This window comes from Muntiacus reevesi, chromosome 12, assembly GCF_963930625.1.
Source record: "Muntiacus reevesi chromosome 12, mMunRee1.1, whole genome shotgun sequence".
NCBI classification, from domain to species: domain Eukaryota; kingdom Metazoa; phylum Chordata; class Mammalia; order Artiodactyla; family Cervidae; genus Muntiacus; species Muntiacus reevesi.
In genome coordinates this window covers 19,248,242-19,269,951 of record NC_089260.1, presented here as the reverse complement: position 1 = coordinate 19,269,951, position 21,710 = coordinate 19,248,242, and the positions used below count along the sequence as shown (strand labels likewise).

At 43.5% G+C, this 21,710-nt stretch overlaps 1 protein-coding gene across 1 annotated transcript in view; it reads left to right on the top strand.

Annotated features, from left to right (window-relative positions):
- Nucleotides 1-14,486: 14,486 nt before the first annotated feature.
- Nucleotides 14,487-21,710, top strand: part of AZIN1 (antizyme inhibitor 1) — a 31,105-nt gene continuing 23,881 nt past the window's right edge. The window contains exons 1-2 of the mRNA XM_065902666.1: nucleotides 14,487-14,987; nucleotides 20,155-20,292. The gene's annotated coding sequence lies outside the window, so the exon portion shown is untranslated. The remainder of the gene's footprint in view (nucleotides 14,988-20,154; nucleotides 20,293-21,710) is intronic.

Here is a 21,710-nt window from a genome sequence, read left to right as displayed (position 1 = left end):
CTTGAATGGCTAGTGGAGAGCCCTTGAGCTAATTTTTGTCTACGGGGTAAAGTAAGGTCCAACTGCATTCTTTTGCATGTAGATATACAGTTTTCTTACCACCATTTGTTAAAAAGACTGTCCTTTTCTCATTGAATGGTCTTGGCAACTTTGTTAAAACTCATTCTTTCTGGGCTCTCTATTCTCTTCCACTGGTCTATATGTCTGTCCTATGCCAGTACCACATTGTTTTGATTACTGCAACTTTGTAGTTAAGTTTTGAAATCCAGAAATGTGAGTCCTTCAATTTTGTTCTTTTTCAAGGTCTTTTTTTTTTGGGGGGGGGGGGCTATTCTCTTGAGATTCCATACGAATTTTAGGATGGATTTTTCTATTTCTGTCAAAAAAAAAAAAAAAGTCATTGAGACTGATAGCAATTCCATTTGAATCTGCAGATTGCTTTGGGTAGTATTTACACAGCATTTTGAATGCACTAAATGTCACGGAATTTATACTTTAAAATAGTTAATTGTATCTTATGTGAATTTGAGCTCAATTTAAAAAAAAAAGATTGGGCAATTATGCCTGAAGAGCTGGTATGTGCATGGCATGAGGCATCTGGAAGGTAAAGGAGGTTATGATCAGAGGGAGGAATGTTGGGATTAAAGACCGTAATACTGTGTAGTTTAGGGCTGGTGAGGACCCCTGGAGTTGAGCAGGAAAAATGGCTAAGGCGATCCAAAGCTTATCTACAAAGACACTGACTTCACAAGGTGATTCAAGATGGCAACTTCAGGAGCTTCCCTGGTGGCTCAGTGGTAAAGAACCCAGCTGCCAATACAGGAGACATGGGTTCCATCCCTGATCTGGAAAGATTCCACATGCTGCAGAGCAACTTGAGCCCGTGCACCACGACTACTGAGCCTGTGCTCTAGAGCCCACAACTACTGTGCCCATGTGCCACAACTACTGAAGCCCTCATTCCCTGGAGCCTGTGCTCCACAAGAGAAGTCATCGCAACAAGAAGCTAAAGAGTAGCCCCCATTCACCACAACTAGAAGAAGCCCAGGCAGCAACAAAGATCCAGCACAGTCAAAAAAAAAAAAAAGACTGCACTTACAAGGATACAAACCCAGCTAGGGTGGTCATCACAGGAGTGGGGTGGGGACAGCTGGGATTATAGGGGAATTTTATTATGTCAATGGTATCTTTTTAAAGAGAAAGAATACTGAAAGCTTTTTGAAAAGCTATGATACAGGAATTTTAATTCAGGAAAAGAGGACAATGACCTAAGTCCCTTTAAAAAAAAATCATCGTGGGAGTGGCAGGAAGGTGTTACGTGATAGGGTGTTGGTGGGCCAGCTGGCTTCATCTCTTCTTTATTTTCAGAGTAATGGTCTGGCAGTAATATCAGCGAGCCGGGAAATCCCACCTCCCAACCCAGAAGTATGTGAGGCTTGGTAAACCCCTCTCCATTCAAGACTGCAGCAAGGGAGGCGATGTTCTTCTAAGTTCTTATAAGGGTTCAGTCAAGGCAGGAATGGGAGGCAGACTGGGGATGTGGAAGGACTTGTTCACCATGAGGTGGGAGTTCCAGAGAAAACAGAAAAGTGTGAGAAGGAAAGGAGCAGCTGGGGAATGAGTGTGGGAAGGCACCAGGCGGGCTGGGAACCAGTGCACAGGATAAGATGGGTGATGGGATGCATTAACATTTTGGCACTTACGTGGTATGGGAATAGCACAGTGCAATGAAGAATAGTGGCCTTCAAGGCCCAGCAAGACCCGTAATGTTAAGTTTAGTAACAGTGAAAGAGGTCTCCTGGATCCAAACAGGATATTGGACTTCAGCTGGGACTGTAGAATTTGGGTAGACAATAAAACAACAGTACAAAGTCCTAGAGGGAGACACCAGCATAGATAACTCCCGCGGGCCCATGAGCAAACCAGACAGGCTGAAGCTGCAGGTTTGCGTGGGGGATTAGACGCTAGCTCTCAAGGGTGGGGCTAGATTCTGGAGAGCTTTGTAAGCCAGCAGAGGAGTTAAGACATGATTGGTAAGAAACAAAGCTTCGTTATGAGTTTTTACCAGTGGAAGGACATGAAAACAGCATCTAAGGAAGATTAGTACATAAATGGGCTTCCCAGATGGCACAGTGGTGAAGAATCCTCCTGCCAATGCAAGAGACTTGGGTTCAATCTTTGGGTCGGAAAGATCCCCTGGTGTAAGAAATGGCAACTCACTCTAGTATTCTTGCCTGGAAAATCCCATGAACAGAGGATCCAGTGGGCTACAGTCCATGGGGTCACAAAGAGTCAGACACAACTGAGCACTCACTCAGTCAGTATAAGAAATATCTACACTAAATGGATTGGGGCAGGAAAAACTAGATTTGCCACAGATTTTGCAGCTATCTAAATATGTGGTATAGAACTGGACTAGGGAAGAGAAAAAAATGATAATTTCAAAATAAAGATGAACAGAACTTGTTTTATGTATGGGAGAAATAAAGAAAAGAAGGAATTGAAAGTTCTCAAGCATGGGCAGGGGAGACATGAAAGGAGGCTCAGTTTAGTGGGATGGAATGGATGGTGATGAATTTAGTTTGGGACCTAGATTCATTTGAATCTTACAGCTAAGTGAGACTTTTCAGTTAGCCACGTGGAACAACTAACTTTCATGTTTTACAGATAAGGAAATCTTGAGTTTGAGATAACAGAGGACATCCTAGAAAAGGAGTCCTAGAGGCAGTTGACCATTTATAGCTGCATTTTTAATGACAGATCAAAACTAGTGACAACAATGTTGGAGTCATAAGCATAGACCTGTCAAATAATTCTGTAGGAATGAATAAATTATCCAAGGCAGAGGACAGAAAGTGGGAAGAGAAGAGGAGACTAAAGACATAGGGAAGACAGCAGAGAATTGAATTAAGAGGTAGAAGAGAGACAGGAATTTTGGCTTTGCTATTTGTTAGCTATAGGAACTTGACAATTTATCGACCTCTGGGTCTCAGCCTGCAGTCATATCAAGGCTTGACAGAAGGGAGTTGGGAGAGGTGGGGAATCTTCTTCCAAGATCACTCAGGTGGCCTCTTGTCCCTAGCTGTCCTTTGGACAGCAAGGAGATCAAACCAGCCAATCCTAAAGGAAGTCAACCCTGAATATTCATTGAAAGGACTGTGGCTGAAGCAATACTCACCAACTAAAAAACTTGCCTGCAGTAGTTCAGAAATTTTCTTAAGGTTACAAGTAGTATGCTCTTAGGAAAAACACAAAGGCTATCCTCCCATTTTCAATGCTATTACTCTATTACAAGAAAGCTGAAATTCTAGTTTTGTTTTTTATTGTTGACTTTACTAATTCTGTGAGCTTTGGAGGCCCTCAAGGTTGACACATTCTAGTACCTTCTTGCTTTCTTCACCTACACTTTCAGTATTCTGTATGTGTGGCTGAATGTCAAGTAAGCTGGTTTGGCAGTTTCCCAAAGTGGCAAAAATGACAGAACACTGAGGAGATTTTCCAAGGGTTTCTTTCCTCATGACTAGAGCTGTCACTGTAGAATACGTAGTCCTGGTTCTTCCCTGCAAGTCTGGAGTACTCTCTGGGGCTGACAGATCACCCAGGCTTTGGTCCAATCCAATCTGACTCCCCAGACCTAAGCAACCAGAGGGCAGAGCAAGCAGTGATCAGAGGCCCTAAGTAATGCCAGCTCATCATATTTGAAGAATACTGATTTTGCTTTAATGACCATTGTTCTCTAACAACTAAAAGCCTTGGTTCATTATTTCACTGTGGTATTAGCCACCAAATGCCGGATCCCAGTGTTTGATAGTCATGTAGCTCTGCTGCCAGTGGGGACAGTGCCTGGGAAGTGAGAGGCATGCGCCACACAGACCGCTTGTGTTAAGTCATCTCCCACTCAAGGGTTGGCAGCTGGAAATTTGATTTAGGAATCAATGGTGCTGTTAAGCACCATTGTTTTTGTGCACAAAGAACAATGACTGACTTTTTTTTTTTAAGCATTCTTGATGTTATACTATTATAGTAACCCTCATTTTCCATTCTTTCACTTTCCTTGAAAAGCAAACACTCTTTTCTTGGTAATTAGGCACACAAGTGAAAAAACACACCCCAGTTTTTCTTGGACAGCTTATGTCTACCATTTAACCATTTACCAGCTTATAACTACCATTTAAAATTAAACAAAATAAAACAAACAAAAAAGCTCACTATTCAGTTCTCTCAAATTAGACAGGCATTTTCTTTTCTTCCTCCTCTATTGTAGACTACTGATTTTCTTGGAAAAGAGAAGGAATCAATAATGGCTAATTACAGATAAAATGCATCCTAATTTTAGTATGAATAAATAAAGCATTATAAAGAAATAGAACTTCTTTATATGTTAATATGTAACCATCATATTTAAAGTTAAAGTAATGCTAAATTTTGCTAGTTTTTAAAAAATACTATTTAATGAGTGGCAATGAATATGTTCACTTTTACTTTGTGATTAAGTAAAGAAAGTGTCTAAGAGGTCCCTCTTCTCCGATATCCTCCCAGGGCAGAATCCTATCTATATCTCTGAGCTAGTCCAGTCACAAGACAGCCTTTTGCTCCATGAGACAACCTAGGGCACTGCCAGTTACTGCATTGTTAGAAAGTAGTCAGAGGTCTATGTTCAAGGCACTGTGTTGAGTGTTCCATCAGACTAAAGAGAAAAGAAAAAAACGCTTGCCATAAAGGAGCTTAATACACTGTTGGCAAAGTTCAGAAAATAATTACAATAACATAAGACAAGAATCTAAAGGGGCCATCAGTCAGTCAGTCAGTTCAGTTGCTCAGTTGTGTCCAACTCTTTGCGACCCCATGAACCACAGCACACCAGGCCTCCCTGTCCATCACCAGCCCCCGGAGTTTACTCAAACTCATGCCCATCGAGTCGGTGATGCCATCCAGCCATCTCATCCTCTGTTGTCCCCTTCTCCTCCTACCCCCAATCCCTCCCAGCATCAGGGTCTTTCCCAATGAGTCAACTCTTCACGTGAGGTGGCCAAAGCATTGGAGTTTCAGCTTCAGCATCAGTCCTTCCAATGAACACCCAGGACTGATCTCCTTTAGGATGGGTTGGTTGGATCTCCTTGCAGCCCAAGGGATTCTAGAAAGGCACAAACCAAACCTCTTAGAAACTCAAGGTTAGGAAGGAGGTAGAACATAGCCAAGGGAACCCACTGGACCTAGTTCTGCTGTCTGGACTGACTCTGTGGTTTCTCTTGTCCATGTGTAGAGTTGACATATTTATAGACGAGTCAAAGAGGCAATGTAATTGAGCAGCCTGAAGCTGGGTCTTGGGCATTAGACATCTTTGGATATGAAGCTGAACCTTTTCTTTTTTAGCTGGGTCACCTTAAGCAAGTTACATAACCTCACTGTACTTCCAGTGTTTGTTATTTTTTAAATATTTAGTTATTTATTTAGTCTGTGTTGGGTCTCAGTTGCAGCACGTGGGACTTTTGCTGTGGCCCATTCTCTCTAGCTGCAGCCTGGGGGCTCGATTGCCCTTCGGAATGTGGGACCTTAGTTCCCTGACCAGGGATGGGACCTGCATTCATACATCATCACAAGGTGTATTATTAGCCACTGGCCAACCAGAGAGGTCCCTGTACTTCTGTTTTTAATTTGTAAAATGGGCATAGTAAGACCTACCTGACAAACCTATTGAAGAATTAAATGATAATATAAGGGACTTTAGAATAGTGCCTGGCACCAGGTGTATAAAAAAATCATAGCTTTCTGCTTTTATGTTTTTCTAATTTCCCTCTGATTTTCCCCCCATTTTTAAACTATATGTGAATATTAAATTTAATGCTTATACAATGCCTGGCTCAGAACAGATTTATAGAGAACGTTAGGTTAATTCCATGGGGACTGTTAATAATAGAATATCATAAAATGGACAAGAAATAGAACTTTATTTTTCACAGTGCTGAAGGTTGGAAGTCTCAGATCAGGGTGCCAACATGGCTGGCTGATGGCTCTGTTTCAAGGGGCAGACTTCTTGCATCCTCACTTGGCACAAAAGACTTGGGGTCTCTCTGGAGTTTCCCCAAATTATGTCCAACATTTTTATCACTCCTATTAGTATGTTGTTTTCTAGACCTTCTCATCTTTATGGCTGTGCTGTGCTGTATCGCTTTAGTCCTGTCCGACTCTTTGCAACCCTATGGACTGCAGCCCGCCAGGCTCCTCTGTCCATGGGGTTCTCCAGACAAGAATACTGGAATGGGTTGCCATGCCCTCCTCCAGGGGATCTTCCTGACCCAGGGATTGAACCGGCATCTCTGATGTCTCCTGCATTGGCAGGTGGGTTTTTTACCACTAGCGACAACTGGGAAGCCTCCATCTTTTTGGTTATCCTCCAAACTATCTAGTTTTCATTCTCCTGTATAATGTGCTAACTAGAACTTTACAACAGTAAAAGTTTCCCTTCCCAAATTTACTATTTTCTGACCAAAACAGTAAACCAAACTGTTACCTTCCTTTGACCTGTAATTTGTCAATGCATTAATTTATTGAATGTCCCAAATTACTGTATTCAAGTCCTTTTGGTTTTGGGCTTGTTTTTAGCAATTCCTCACATGCCTTATTGGTTCATGGCCAGCTGTGGTCAACTATCTTTTCTAGGCAGTATTTCTTTTTCTTTTTTTAGGTAGTATTTAGATAATCAACAATCAGGTCTCTCCTGTCTTGTACTTATGCAATTGATTTTTGGACTCTAAATGAAGATCTTTTCTTTTCATTCTTTTGTGTAGGCCAGAATTCTTGGTTGCAAGTAAGAGAAAACTAGTTGGAACTGACCTAAGTAAGAAAAACAAAATTTTCTGTTGGTATAGCTGAGGAACAAGAAAAATGGGACAACTAGATTGTTGACTATTCCTTTTTCAAAATGAGCGGTGGCTTCATTTTCTCCTAGGACCTTTGTGCCAGCAGTTCCTTGTTCATATTGTCATGAGATGACAACAGAAGAAATGATTCCCCATCCACTCCTCCTCCTTCCAACCAAGGTCTGAATCAAATATGTACCAATCGTTATTGAGCTGCCTCTACAACCAAGATAGGGTGAGAAGCTATCAATCTGTAAACCAGTTACTGTGTCCCAGGAAGTCAGAGAGTTAAAAAGATAGCAGTGCCCAGCGGAGCTCAGGGTATGGCGGGGAAGATGTTCTCCCAAAGGAATGAGGAATACATTTTCTATAAGCAGTGGAGGTGGTGTAACAGGAGGGAAGAGGGCAGGGCACAACTTTGGAAAGAATGACACAGCCCAAGGACACAGCATAAACTGATTAGAAGCTAATGGGACAAAGATGGCAGACAAGACTAGACCTTGATCCTCAACCAGCAAGTGAAATGACACACCCAGAGGCGCCATGACAGTTCCAAGGCACTGTTAAAAGACCAAGGAGTGGGTGGTGGCCAAAATCCTGGAAATCTCCACCCCTCCCCAAAAATAGTTGGAATAATCCTCCCAGTCATTAGCATATGAAATTACCCAGCCTATAAAAACTAACCATACCACATTTCACAGCCACACTTGCCCTCTGAAATGGCCCACCTGTCTGGAGTGTGCCTCTCTCTGAATCTAAATAAATCCACTTCTTACCTATCACTTTGTCTTTCACTAAATTCTTTCTGTGATGAGACATCATCAAGAACCTGAGCTTCAATAGGTCCTGAAACCAGGTACTGGGGATTTTGCCTGGGTTTGAGTGCCAGCCACGTGGGTTCAAGTCCCAGCTCATGGGTTCAAGTCCCAATCTATGGTAAATGGTTTCAGCAGGGCTTCCCTGGTGGCCCAGTGGTTAGGACCCTATGGCACAAGAGCATGGCTTCTAACCCTGATCAGGGAACTAAGAGCCTGCAAGCCATTCAGTGCAGCCGAAAGATAAAAAAAATAAAAGCAGTGGCTTAAAATTAAATGACTTAGCTAAGAAGGACCAAGATGAAAGAAGGTTTTCAAATTACTACTACCAACAATGAAGGTTGTTACAGATGGTTGAATGATACAAAAATATTAGTTATTTTTGTGAAATCAAACCATTTATGTTCCTTCTCCCTATTTTAATAAAGAAGCAACTAATCTCTCTTTGTCTTTATGGCATGAGTTTTTCTCCTTTTCGTTAATATTAGGTACAGTGAATTTAAATAGCTACAGATGTTTATCACAGAACTTGCAAAACTTCAAATTAAATGACAAAGGAACAAAATGTAGCCTGCAGTTACCACTATTAACAGTCATTTAGGTGCTTATGTGGCAGCACCTAGGCTATTTATTTAAAAAAAAATAGAGCATATCATAATTCAAACTGGACAAAAATAGATTTCAGAGCTCCTATTTTCTATGACCTGAACCAAAAAGTTTAGGAGATCTGCCAGGCAGTTGTTTTGAGACAGAGAGATACAAGCCTATCTTGCTATGTATTACCCAACAAACAAAACACTTATGGATAACAAAGTGAAAATGAGATTAATTTTCCAAGGATTTCCTAACTCCCAAAGATTAGAGGAAGATATGAGGGAGCAACCTTATGTGTCAGCCCATTGATTATTCTAGTCATGTGTGTTACATTTAATTCGTAAAACTGGATTACTGCTTTGCCCTTTAATATGGGTTTCAAAACAGTCCTCTTAAATTAACAGTGAATAGTTTGTTATTTCTCAAAGTAATAAAAGATGTTAGTGTACAGTTTATGACTTATCTTAGAAACCACCCAGAATCACTTGGCAGATACACTGACCTGTATCTAATAACATACATAGCCACTGACATGAAAATAGAAACTCTTTTCTCTTAAACTGGGTTTGTGTCTGGACTCTATCATCCTTTGCTTTCCAGGCTTACCACTGTATAGTTTAAATTATCCTGTGGACAAAGATACGCATGTGTGTGCCAAATCGCTTCAGTCCGTCCAACTCTTTGCGACTCTCTGAACTGTAGCCCGCCAGGCTCCTGTGTCCACGGGATTCTCCAGGCAAGAATACTGGGGTGGGTTGCCATGTCCTCCTCCAGGGGAGCCTCCTGACCCACGGATGGAACCTGTGGCTCCTGCACTGCAGGTGAATTCTTTACTTCTGAGCCACTGGAGAAACTCAAAGGACAAAGACATGGGTGATATGAAAGATACCAGTGCTGGAATGCAGGATGCCTGTTTTGGGATGCCACAAAACCCTACTGACCTGATCCCTAAATTTTGTGAGAAAACAAAAACATGACAATAAAGTCTCCTTCCAAGTTAAGTGATTCCATATTTGAGGTGAAAATCAACCTAGGTAAAGGAATTACAACTCTTAAGAGATTATAACAACAGATACTTAGCAAATAAAGGATAGCATATATCAATTCTATTTGACAAGAGAATGGTATGTAATCTGAACTGTCTTCCCAAAGTAATTTACAAAGCAAGTAAATGATTAATTACTCATTTTTCAGTTTAGTTCATTCAGTTTAGTCGCTCAGACATGTCCAACTCTTTGAGACCCCATGGTCTGCAGCACACCAGGCTTCCCTGCCCATCACCAACTCCCAGAGCTTGCTCAAACTCATGTCCATTGAGTTGGTGATGCCATCCAACCATCTTATCCTCTGTCATCCCCTTCTCCTCCCACCTTCAATCTTTCCCAGCATCAGGGTCTTTTCCAGTGAGTCAGTTCTTTGCATCAGGTGGCCAAAGTATTGGAGTTTCAGCTTCAGCATCAGTCCTTCCAGTGAATATTCAGGACTGATTTCCTTTAGGATTGAATGGTTTGATCTCCTTGCAGTCCAAGGAACTCTCAAGAGTCTTCCCCAACACCACAGTTCAAAAGTATCAATTCTTCAGTGCTCAGCTTTCTTTATAGTCCAACTCTCACATCCATACATGACTACTGGAAAAACCATAGCTTTGACTATTGAATCTTTGTTGGCAGAGTAATGCCTCTGCTTTTTAATATGCTGTCTAGGTTGGTCATAGCTTTTCTTCCAAGGAGCAAGTGTCTTTTAATTTCATGGCTGCAGTCACCATCTGCCGTGATTTTGGATTTTTACTAGTCTATAAAAGACACAGTGCCAGATTCTTGATAAGCAAGTTGCTTTTATGGAAGATCAACAGTGTACAAAAAGATGTGGTAGACAACTGAAATATGACGTCTTAAAATGTGAATGTTTTAACTATTCTAAACCTATATATTTTGGTTTTCTAAAAAATAAAGTGTACTCTAAGAATGTATCTTAGCAGTTGGTGACGAAATCTCAGTCTCTCTGTACACTGATGCCGAATCAAATCTCAGAGACAAAGTTTTGGGTGAAGCAGAAAAGTTAGCTTTATTGCTTTGCCAGGTAAAGAGGCACAGTGGGCTCATGCCCTCCAAACTAGGTATCCCAATTTGGGGAAAATAGTGATGAGTTTTCTAGTAATTGTTCAAAGAGGGCATGATCAGCTTGTGGACATTCTTCTGATGGGTTGGTAGTGAGCTAGCTAGGAGTAGGCATCATCCACCTTCAAGTCCAACAGGTCTGGGGTTGGTTTACATACTTTGGGTCAGCATACCATCACTGATCCGTAACTTCTGCCTCCTGGAAGGGGTTTCAGTATCTACAAAATAGTTTGAAAAAATTGCTGTGTATATCCATTGATGGGTTTCCCTTGTGGCTCAGCTGGTAAACAATCCACCTGCAATGTGAGGGACCTGGGTTGATCCCTGGGAGATCCCCTGGAGAAGGGAAATGCTACCCACTCCAGTATTCTGGCCTGGAGAATTCCATGGACTGTATAGTCCCTGGGGTTTCGAAAAGTCAGACACCACAGTGACTTTCACTCACTCGCTCATTCACTCACTCATATCCATTGATGGGAAAACAGGACCTTGTCCCAAGGCTACTGTTGACTATTTCTCCCTGGTCTTGCATCCCCTCCCTTCCTTAATTAGCAACAGCTTGAATCTGCCCACTGCACACTAAGGCAAGGTCATGGAGGCTAAATGAAAGCTGTTTTCCATAATCAAAGAAATGAGGGACCCAGAAAGGCTCTGTGCCCAGGTGCTCCACAGGGCCCTGCATGGTATCACAATAAAAATTCTTACTAAGCTCTTTTCAAACATTCCCATTAAATTATGATTTCCATGCTCAATTACCATTGGACTATTTGTCACATTTATATAGGTGACTACAAGATATTTCTATTATAGGCTGGTAATTTTAGGGTTACCCATTGTTTTTTGAGTGACTTGTCTTTATCAACGATCTAATTCATTCAGTCTTTTACATCTATTGGCACAAAAGCAAACAAGTTTGAATCAATAAACCAGGATGATCTAAGTGTGAATGGTATTATTTTATCTTAAGGCTCTCTATTTAAAAGTAATACTTTCTCTGGCACTACCTGTGATTTGTGTATGAGTAACCTGACTTGGCAAAAAACCCCAAACCTCAAACCTGAAACACAATTAAACATGCTGTTCTCATTAGGCAGCTATCATTCTGTTAAAGTTACCTACTATGCTTTCTAGTTCATTGCAGGACAGTTTTTAAGGCTCTATTGTATGCAATAAAAGGTAGTATGATTTAGATTTGAATACACAAATACTAACTGAGTGAGTACATGGTTTGAATAATAAATTGTTGAGTTGCTTCACTGTATAATGATGGAGTAGGGTCTAGTCCAGTTGAAAGAGTGGACATTTGCTGACTTCATCTCAGCTTCTCTTGACTCAAACCTCTGCCCTGTTCTGTGTCTCTCACTCCACTGAAATTATTCAGTTAAAGGTCACACATAACTTCTTTTCAGGCCCTTATCATTCTCCTTATAATAGCTTTCCAAGTGTTCTCCCTGCCACAAATATACAGTCCCTATTCTCACCCTCACACTCTCCCCTTTTCTAAAATTCAACTCACCCTTATGATTGAAGTATTTTTGGCTAAGAATCCAAACTTCTTAACATGAGTTTGGAGTTTACCGATGACATGCCATTTTCTCAAATCAGAAGAATCCCTTTCAGGAATATGACATTCCGATCATTCATTCCATCTTGGAACACCCTCCATGAATGGCTTGTCCTCGCACTATTGTGATTCTTCTCCTACTCCTTGGGCTGGTCCTCTTTTTCTCCTCTCTGGCATTTCTTTAAGTCCTGTGCTTAGATCCCTTTTCCTTTAGACCTTAACATTTCCTTAATTACCATGTCTATAGGAGAGGGTCTGAAATTTACAGCCAAAAGGGCTCCAGATCTGTGTTTTCAGGGACCTTTGGACCATTTTTACATGAATATCATATCGACAGCTCGGACTATGCTCAAGGAAGGCTCATAGTCTTCCCCCAAACTGGGACATTCTCTCTCCATTTGTGATTCCATAATTCTCCGTGTTGATTAGTTTCATATCCCCAAATCACATTTTCCTGGTGGCTCAGACGGTAAAGCATCTATCTGCCTGCAATGCGGTAGACCCGGATTTGATCCCTGGGTTGGGAAGATCCTCTGGAGAAGGGAATGGCAACCCACTCCAGTACGCTTGCCTGGAAAATCGCATGGATGGAGTAGCCTGGTAGGCTACAGCCCCTGGGGTCACGACTGAGGAACTTCACTTTCTTTCTTTCCTCTCCCTTAACATTCAAAATTATCCCTACTCTTTCTATGCCTTCATCTATGCATTCCTCTCCTCTATTCCAAATTTCCTGCTTCTCTTAACTACGTAACAGTCGCCTTCATGGTTTCCTTTCTTCCAAACTTTCTATTTTCAATCCCATTGATGCTAGAGAAATCTTTTAAAAATATCATGTCCCCGATTAATGGTTCCCAAATGAAGTTCAGGCTATGATCCCTACGTTTCACCTCACCCTCCTTTTCAATCTCATTTGCAGCGGTACCTATGTTGGAGCCAGAAAGCTAGTTCACAGTTCTTTGAACTGGCCCATTTCTGTGCCTTCTCATGCAGTTCCGTTGCCTGGAATATCTGCTCTCAAAGTCACTTATTTCCCTTGTCTGGAGTGTCTGCTCTCAAAATCTGTCTCTACCTTTCCCCAGTAGCCTTTCTCTCACTGAGCTGCGGTTATTTCCCCCTTCCACTAGATTCCACACAACATTTTATCTGTTTACAATAACTTAGTTATTTGGTGTAGTTGTCTTATTTACCCTGCTAGACTGTTACCAAGATTTCAAGTGTATTCATTTCTAGCCTTCCTCCCTCCAGCAGGGGGTCTGGTAAACTGCTGTGCTTGTAAATGTTCTGAAACGAAAAGAATTTTTAAGGAATAAAAGAAAAAACCAAGAGACAGCACAGTGAAATATGGAAATATGAAATCAGGAATAGAATCCACAACCCCTGGTTTTTACCTGATACTTGCACCTCAGAGTCTACATTCAGCATTGCTACCTTCTTACCCAAGAAAGCTCTCTTTTCCTTTCATATCTGATTTGTACCAACCACAGTGCTACAAAGTAAACATATGGTCGGGAAATGCCAGTGGAAAAAAGTCTCAGTCTTTATTGCAAAGATTTTGGAGTGTGTGTCAATATACATTTCATTCGTGCCGTTGCATCTGAGCTGCAAGGCGTTAGCACGGGAGGAACTCAGGGTTTCTGATGGCGAGCGCGAAGACATTTTAAAAACATGAGAATAAATTAAAAGTCATGTAGGTCGTCCTAGGTTCCCCAGTAAAAATAAGTTTGCTCTGGAGTAGTAAAATTAAAATGACCGCGCAATGAGACGTAGGGAATTAAAGTACTGTGCCCGTCTAACGTCGGTAATGCCCTCTCCAATACAGGTCCTTCATGAATAAAGACCGGGTCTGCCGGCCTCAACCCTTGTAAAAGTAAAGACGTAAAAGCCACACTCCTTAAAAAAAAAAAAAAAAAAAAATTCCTACTGCACCACACTGCAACGTGCGAACACTGGGGACAAGCCCACGCGGTCACAAGCCCCTGCAACCACCCGAACACTGGGCCGAGCCGTTCTGGCCCTTAGAAAATCGCTTCCAAAAAAAAAGGAGCGCCGCATCCCGCGGGGGCTGACGCTTCACCCCGGGAGGGCAGTCCCCAGGCGTAGCCTACAGAGCCCGCACAAAGCGGAGAGCTCTCGAGGAGGGGGCGGAGGCGGGAAGTTCCGGGGGTGGCCGCCCTCTTTCACCCTCTTCCAGGCAGAGCAGGTTCCAGGCAGTGCAGGCGTCGCGCCAGCTTCGGGCCCGAACCGCGTTCGGCGCCGCGGCCGCCGGGCCCAGCTGCCAAAGCGCCCCGGCCCGCCTCCGGCGTGAGCGCAGGCGCCCGGGCGTCGGGGGCGCGGGCGACGCCGCGCTCTGTCCCGGCCACCTCCCTTCTCCCCCGCCCGCCCAAGTTCGCGCAGCTGGCCCTTCACCGGCCGGGGAAGCTGCGGAGGGTTGGAAGAGGCCGGGGGCGGGGGACTGGGTGCGGAGGAGGACAGGCACCTGCGCCGCGGGTCGCCCCGCCCCGCCCCCTTCTGCTCGCCCCACGCCGGCCCTCACTCTCTTCCGCCCGCTTCCCTCCTCTCCGCGCCGCGGCCCCGCGCCGTCCGGCTCGAGCGGCTGCCCGGCCGGCTGTGACGTCACCAAGCCCCGCCCCTCGGTATAAAGCCTGGCGGCGCCGGCGCCGCCTTCCCACACTCGCTGGCTCTTCGCTGGGTTGCTGTGTTTCGTTTTTTTCTTTTTTTTTCCTCCGCCTTCTCTGCCTCTTCTCATCCTTTCTCGCTCTCCAGCTCTGCGGTGTGACGAGGCCGAATCCTCTCCGCACCCAGCCCTCTCGCCTTCCTTCTTCCTCTGCCCGCGCCGTTGTTCCATTTCTCTCTCTCGGCCGCCGCCGCCGCTGTTGCACAGCTGGTGTCGGTGCCGCGCTTTTCCCCCCACGTCGTCCCTGCAGCCTATGGCCCAGGCCGCCTTGGGTATTTCTGCTCAAGGTAACCACATCCCTCTTTAAAAATTCCGCCGAAAAAGAGAAGACGCTTTACCCGACTCTTTGGGCCGTTATCTCACGTGAGTAGCGACCCGAGGGGCGCGGGCGGGGCCGGGGCGCGGGGCGCCGGGGGGTGGGTCGGCCTCGGGCAGCTGTCGGCCGCCTCAGGCTGGGCCCCGCCGACCGGCCGGCGTTCCCCCGCAGCGTCCCCGCAGCCGGCCACCTCGAACATGGCGGCTGGCGGCGTGTGTGGCGGCGGCGGCCGGTGGCTCGGCGGCGGCGCGGCGGGCTGGGGCGGCTGGCGCGCCTCCGGTGGCCGCCGAGCCGAGCCCCGATCGGCCGCGGTTGAGGCGAGGGGGCGTGTGTGTGTGTGTGTCTACCTATGTGTGGACTGGGGGGCGCGCTCGGGGGTCTAGCCGCCGCGGGGCTCGGCGTCGCCTCCCGGCGGCAGACGGCCCCCACCCCGCTCCCGTGGTGCATTGCTGTTTCCGGGGAGGGGGCCGGGCTGCAGCCCCGAGGGGCCCTGGTGCCGCCGCCCGGCTCTGAGCGGCGCCGCGCCGCGCCTTCGTCTCGGGATCCCGGGCGGGCGGCGCGAGCGTCTGCAACCGCCGCGGCCTTAGGCTATGAATGGAGCGGGGCGGGCCCGGCGCCGGCCTCCTGTGACAGCTGCCGGGGGAGGACGGGTGCCTGAGGGTGCGGAGAACGCGGCCCTCCCCTCTCTGCCGGAGGAAAGTTGACGCCGCCAAGGGGCCCGGCGGCGGGGAAGCCCCGGTGTCAGGTAGCGAGCTAGAGGCCTTTGGCCCCTTCTGGAAGCCTCGGGGCTGCCGCCCCGCCCCCTGCGGCGCTGGCGATTGGGCCGAGTCGCCTTCACTCACCCCGGGCCGCCTCCTGGAGCCCAAGGATTAGTCACCATGGCTTCGTTTTCCAGTCCGCGCCACGATTCCTGGGCCGAGAGAGGAAGAGCAGTAGGCTTGGGTGGCTTATCAAGTACTATATTGGCAGTTAACGGTGGTGTTTCAGTACTTCCCTGGTGGCTCAGACGGGTAAAGAATCTGCCTTGCAATGCAGGGAACCCAGGTTCGATCCCTGAGTTGGGAAGATCCCCTGGAAAAGGGAATGGCAACCCACTCCAGTATTCTTGACTGGAGAATCCCTACGGACAGAGGAGCCTGCCGGGCTACAGTCCATGGGGTCGCAAAGTCGGACACAACTGAGCGGCTAACAATTTCCACCAGCGGTGGTGTTTTAACAGCCTTTTACAGTGTGTATCTGGAAAACGTGTGTTTCTTAGGCTAAGTTACTGATTCGGCAAGCTGAAAAGGTCTAGCGCATTGTTAACGGCCCCATGATATTTCAGCAGATTTAAGTGGATTTTGTGGTTGCATCGTGGACACATTAAGGTATTTTGTGTTCTGTCGTGTTTCCACCCTTGAGCCTCTCTTGCTTGGTTGGGAACATGAAGGCTCAAGGGGGAGAGTCGATATGTGATGAGGAAAGGTTGTTATAGATAGGCCTGGCAGAAATACAGCGAATGATTATAGGGCAGAGCCCTACCAACCTTTTGATTTCTTTTACAAATATAGGAGAGTGCAGATGCTGGTTATGAAGGCAAATAAGCCCTGAAGAGTTAGTGGGAAAGATATGAGGCTCCTGATGGTCATAGGTGATAATGGAAGGTACCGTAATCAAGTAATCAGTGCCGTCCCTCTTGCCACTCAGGTTTACCATTTTCAAACATACAGAGGGAGTGAAAGAATTGTACCCTCACTTGGATTCAGTAACCGATTAACATTTTGCTTTACTTGTAATTGCTCTATTCATTCATCAGTCTTTATTCTGTGTATTTCAAAGTAAGTTGGAGACACCAGAACACTTTACCCCTCCAACTTCAGTATGCACATATCATTAGTTTAACAGTTTAAATATTTCTTAAAAATTGGGTAAAATTTACATAACAGCAAAATGCACATCTTGAATATACCATTTGACGAGTTTTAACAAAAATACAGCTGTATAATACAAACCTTTATCAATGATGAGAAGAGTGCCATCAAACCCAGAAACTTCTCTTTTGCCCCTTCAAGCTCCATCCCTCACTACCCACAAAGGCAGTCACTGTTCTTTTTATTAACCATAGATTAGTTATTATGAGTGGAGAAGGAAATGGCAACCCACTCCAGTACTCTTGCGTGGAGAATCCCAGGGACAGAGGAGCCTAGTGGGCTGCCATCTATGGGGTCGCACAGAGTTGGACACGACTGAAGCGACTTAGCAGCAGCAGTTATTATAGAAGTCTATTCTACAACTTCCATATAAATGAAACTGTATATATTGTGTGAAAGTTTTCTTAAATTCAGATTGTTTTTGATACTCATCCACAGTGCACTCACCAGTAAATGGTTCCTTTTAACTGCCGAATAGTAGTCCATCATATGAATACTTTGCTTGATTTTTTTTTTCTTTAAACAACTTTATTTTGGAATAATTATAGATTTGCGGAAAAGTACCAAAGATAATACAGTTATTACTTCATACTTCTCACCTAGTTTACCTTATAAGAGGTGGTATATTTGTCAAAATTAAGAAACTGACTTGGATACATTCAGTTCAGTTCAGTAGCTCAGTTGTGTGCGACACTTTGCGACCCCATGGACTGCAGCACGCCAGGCCTCCGTGTCCATCCCCAACTCCTGGAGTTACTCAAACTCATGTCCATTGAGTCGGTGATGCCATCCACCATCTCATCCTCTGTCGTCCCCTTCTCCTCCTGCTCTCAATCTTTCCCAGCATCAGAGTCTTTTCACATGAGTCAGCTCTTTGCATCAGGTGGCCAAAGTATTGGTGTTTCAGCTTCAACATCACTCCTTCCAATGAACACTCAGGACTGATCTCCTTTAGGATGGACTTGTTGGATCTCTTTGCAGTCCAAGGGACTCCCAAGAGTCTTCTCCAACACCACAGTTCAAAAGCATCACTCTTTTGGTGCTCAGCTTTCTTTATAGTCCAACTCTCACATCCATACATGACTACTGGAAAAATCATAACCTTGACTAGACGGACCTTTGTTGGCAAAGTAATGACTCTGCTTTTTAATACGCTGTCTAGGTTGGTCAAAGCTTTCCTTCCAAGGAGTAAGCATTTTTAATTTCATGGCTGCAGTCACCATCTGCAGTGATTTTGGAGCCCCCCCAAAAAAGTGTGCCACTGTTTCCCCATCTGTTTGCCATGAAGTGATGGGACCGGATGCCTACCACCTAAACTCCAGATTTTCTTTGGATTTCACCAGTTTTTAATGTCCTTTTTGTCTAGGGTCCAGTCTCAGGTGCCACACTGCATTTAGTTGTCGTGTCTTTGACAGTCTAGAGAATTACCAGCCAAGTATCCAATAAAATGTCCCCCATTTGGATTTGTTTGATAATTTTTCTCATGATTAGGCTGGGGTTTTAGAGTTTTGGAAAGAATACCAAAGTCACTGATAAAGGCAGTGTAAGGTGAGACATACTGATAACTTGGGATACTAAGTTTCTGGGTAGTTACTGTCAAAGTGATGGGAGGTTTTTTGGTGCTTTTTATTGGTCAGTTGCTGACTCAGTTAACTCTAGTTCTCTCTGTGCTATTTGCCAAGATAGTGTAGCAAGGGACATTCTCTTCAATCAACTGAGAGATTTGATTACAGTGTTGTACGTGATCCAACTGACATACACACCACTCTAAATGAGACAAATTTAGTGTTCCCTGTATTTTCTCCACCTCCCTCCCCATATTTTTGTTTAACCTCCTCTTAATGGTTAATCTTGACTGTACAAATGAACATTCTGTTTATCCTGTAAGTAAATGACCCTGTACCCCCTTTATTTATATTAAAATGTGCCTTTTGAAGTTCAGAACTTTCATTTCCTACTAGTATCTTTTCTGTTAGGTGGAAATGTTTTAGAGATACTACTGAAGAACATTCATGAATTCCTGAAGTTTAATGTCATTAACATTTCACAGCACTGCTCTTCAGTTGCACTGAGCAACAAAATAGCTACTGATATATGGGGGAGGGGCTATCTCAGCTAGGATAATTATCCTATTCCGAAGAATAGTTGAGAATAAACTCTTTCTCTGTTTCCAGTGGGGATGGCTTTTAATTACTTAAAGTATGTTGGTTTGGGGAGAATTGGAACCTTTGTTTTGGAGTATTTCGTTGGAATCTAATGTGATGTTAATAGTCACTGTTGCATGTTGATATGGATTCTTTCCTAATTATCCATAAGTGTCATTGAGTATGTGATCAGGATACCCCTAATAGATTGAAAGAACATTTTACTTCCCCCAAGGGTGCCTCTATCCTGGTTGAGATATGAGATATGCTGAAGATGTGTCTAGAGTGCTTCTGAAATCTGAGATTCTTAAGATTCCTACATTTCATCATTATTCTGGTTTCATTCTTACCCCCTATCTTCTAGATATACTGTCAGGTTGTATTACTTTAAAATAGCAATCACTGAAGTACAAATAGTAGGTTTAGTTGTTTAGGTTAGAGGTGATAAGTCTGTTCAGTCAAATCTTAATAGGTAAAAACCATTTCTAAATGTTTACATTCATATGTTGTTCCTAGTGATAGTAAAGTGACTTAGATGTAGATAGGTTAGGAATAAGAAGGAGGTAAACCTCTGTTACTTATCAGATATGTTAGGCAGGTCTCAAAAGTTATTTCACTTGTATACATAGTGTATTAGCTAAGTCACAAAATATGCTTTTATTTTTAATATGTAGTAGGATTTTATACTTAAGCAAAGAAAAACTTGGAATTTGGAGAGTAAAAGAAAGGTTCTGGTTAGTTTCAGATTATTAGATACACATATAAAATCTTGCATACATGTTAGGTTAGTGAGAGCACTTGTACATTTAAAAATTTTAGGCCACTTAGAAATTTGGGTTTTAGAGTAAGTAAAAGCAAAAATGGAATTGGGTGAAGAAGCCTAGAAACTGATTGAGGTAGATAGAGCAACTTGGTAAGGTGACCATGACCTCAAATTCTGTCTTATGTATTCTTGCAGCTTGGAAATGCTTACTGTATAAAAACAGTATTTGATACCATGATAAACCCTTTGAAAACATCATTTTGTGTAATGTGCTTTAATGAAACACTTCAAACTGAAACTTCTTCCTGAACTTAATCTTTGCATCAACTTAACCTTCTTGAAGCACATCCTAGCATTTTTTAGCATATGACTTATATATTTTTATTTTCTTCTTTAGGGCGAACTTTCTGACCAAGTATACAACTACCCAGAGGGCCTAGGAGAAGTGCTGTATAGAGAACAGTTCGACTTTAACGCTGAGCCACCTTGGGAACCTAGCTGATGATAGGGGGGTTCCATCTCCTAACTTGTCCATGTAAGTATTTTCACATCTGTGCAGAGGGTGAGGAAGGGTCTTGTAAAATAGAAGTAAAGGAGAGTTCTTGCTCAGTCTTTTCAAAATTCTAAATTGTATTTACTACTTACTCCCTCCCCCACTATTTTTGAGCCATACATTGCAGCTTGCGCCATATCTGTTCCCCTGACAAGGGGTTGAACCCAGGCCATGCCAGTGAGAAAGCCTGGAATCATAACCACTGGGCCACCAAGGAATTTCCCTACTTACCCATTTAGTTGATTCAGTTGTGCACATTATTACTATATTTAAGTATATACTGCAGGCTAAATTTCAGGAAATCTTATTAGTCCAGATTTTAATATAAGTTGGAGAGATGGTTTTTTATTTTTTTTAATTAAATGTGGGTGGTAACTTATCACACCATTCAACCATTTAACTTGGTAGATTCAAGTATTTGGGCTTAAGTCAGAAAAGAAAGTTTATTTTTAAATATAGTAAAAGAGTCTACTCTCCATTCCACTCACCAGAGCACTATCCTAGAGCATCGCATTTAAGAGGTGAATCTTAATTCTTGTTTTCTGGTTATGAGCATCTTGCCAGATACAATGTGATTTCTAGAGTTTATATTCTTTTTCACAAAATGACTATATAATACTCATCTGGTGGAAAAACTGGATGTTTCAAAGATGATGCATGCTTAGCTCCCAACATACCGCCTTCCCAAGAGATTTTTAAGGATAGTTTTTGACTTTGCTAACTTGATTTTCTGTATATGGATTTAACTTTGAATTAAACCTCTGTGCAGAATGCAGTTTTATAGTAAAGTGTTTGAATTTGTGCTGCTAAATTTGTGTGGGTCATTAATTAAAATTGTTTTATTATTTGTAGATTTTTTTAGCTGTTGAAATTTGGGTTTAGGTGTTGCGATTTGGGTGTTTTTAAGTGGGCTAGAGAACCTGGAGGGAGTAACATAAGAAAATTTCAAGAAAGAGATCTAATTGGATAGAGTATGTTAAAGGAAACCTTTTCAACACATTTACTGTTAACCTCAAGTGACAATTTTAGAATTTTTTTTTTTAGTCTTAAAGAGATAGAAAAATGATTTCTGTAAAGTTCTACTGACTTAAAATCCAGATTGGGGGGTTTCCCATACCAGTCTTCTCCTAGCTGTGTGAATTTGAGCAAATTGCTTATTTTTTAAATCACAGCTGAGAAAATTGAACTGGAACAGTTCCTTTAACCCTAAACAGGTTGATTTCTCTTTTTTTGAGTATTTTAATCATGCTTTGTTAATGCAGTGTCTTCTTTGGAACATTCAGTCAGTTCAGTTCAGTCGCTCAGTTGTGTCTGACTCTTTGCGACCCCATGAATCGCAACACGCCAGGCCTTCCTGTCTATCACCAGCTCCTGGAGTTTACCCAAACTCATGTCCATCG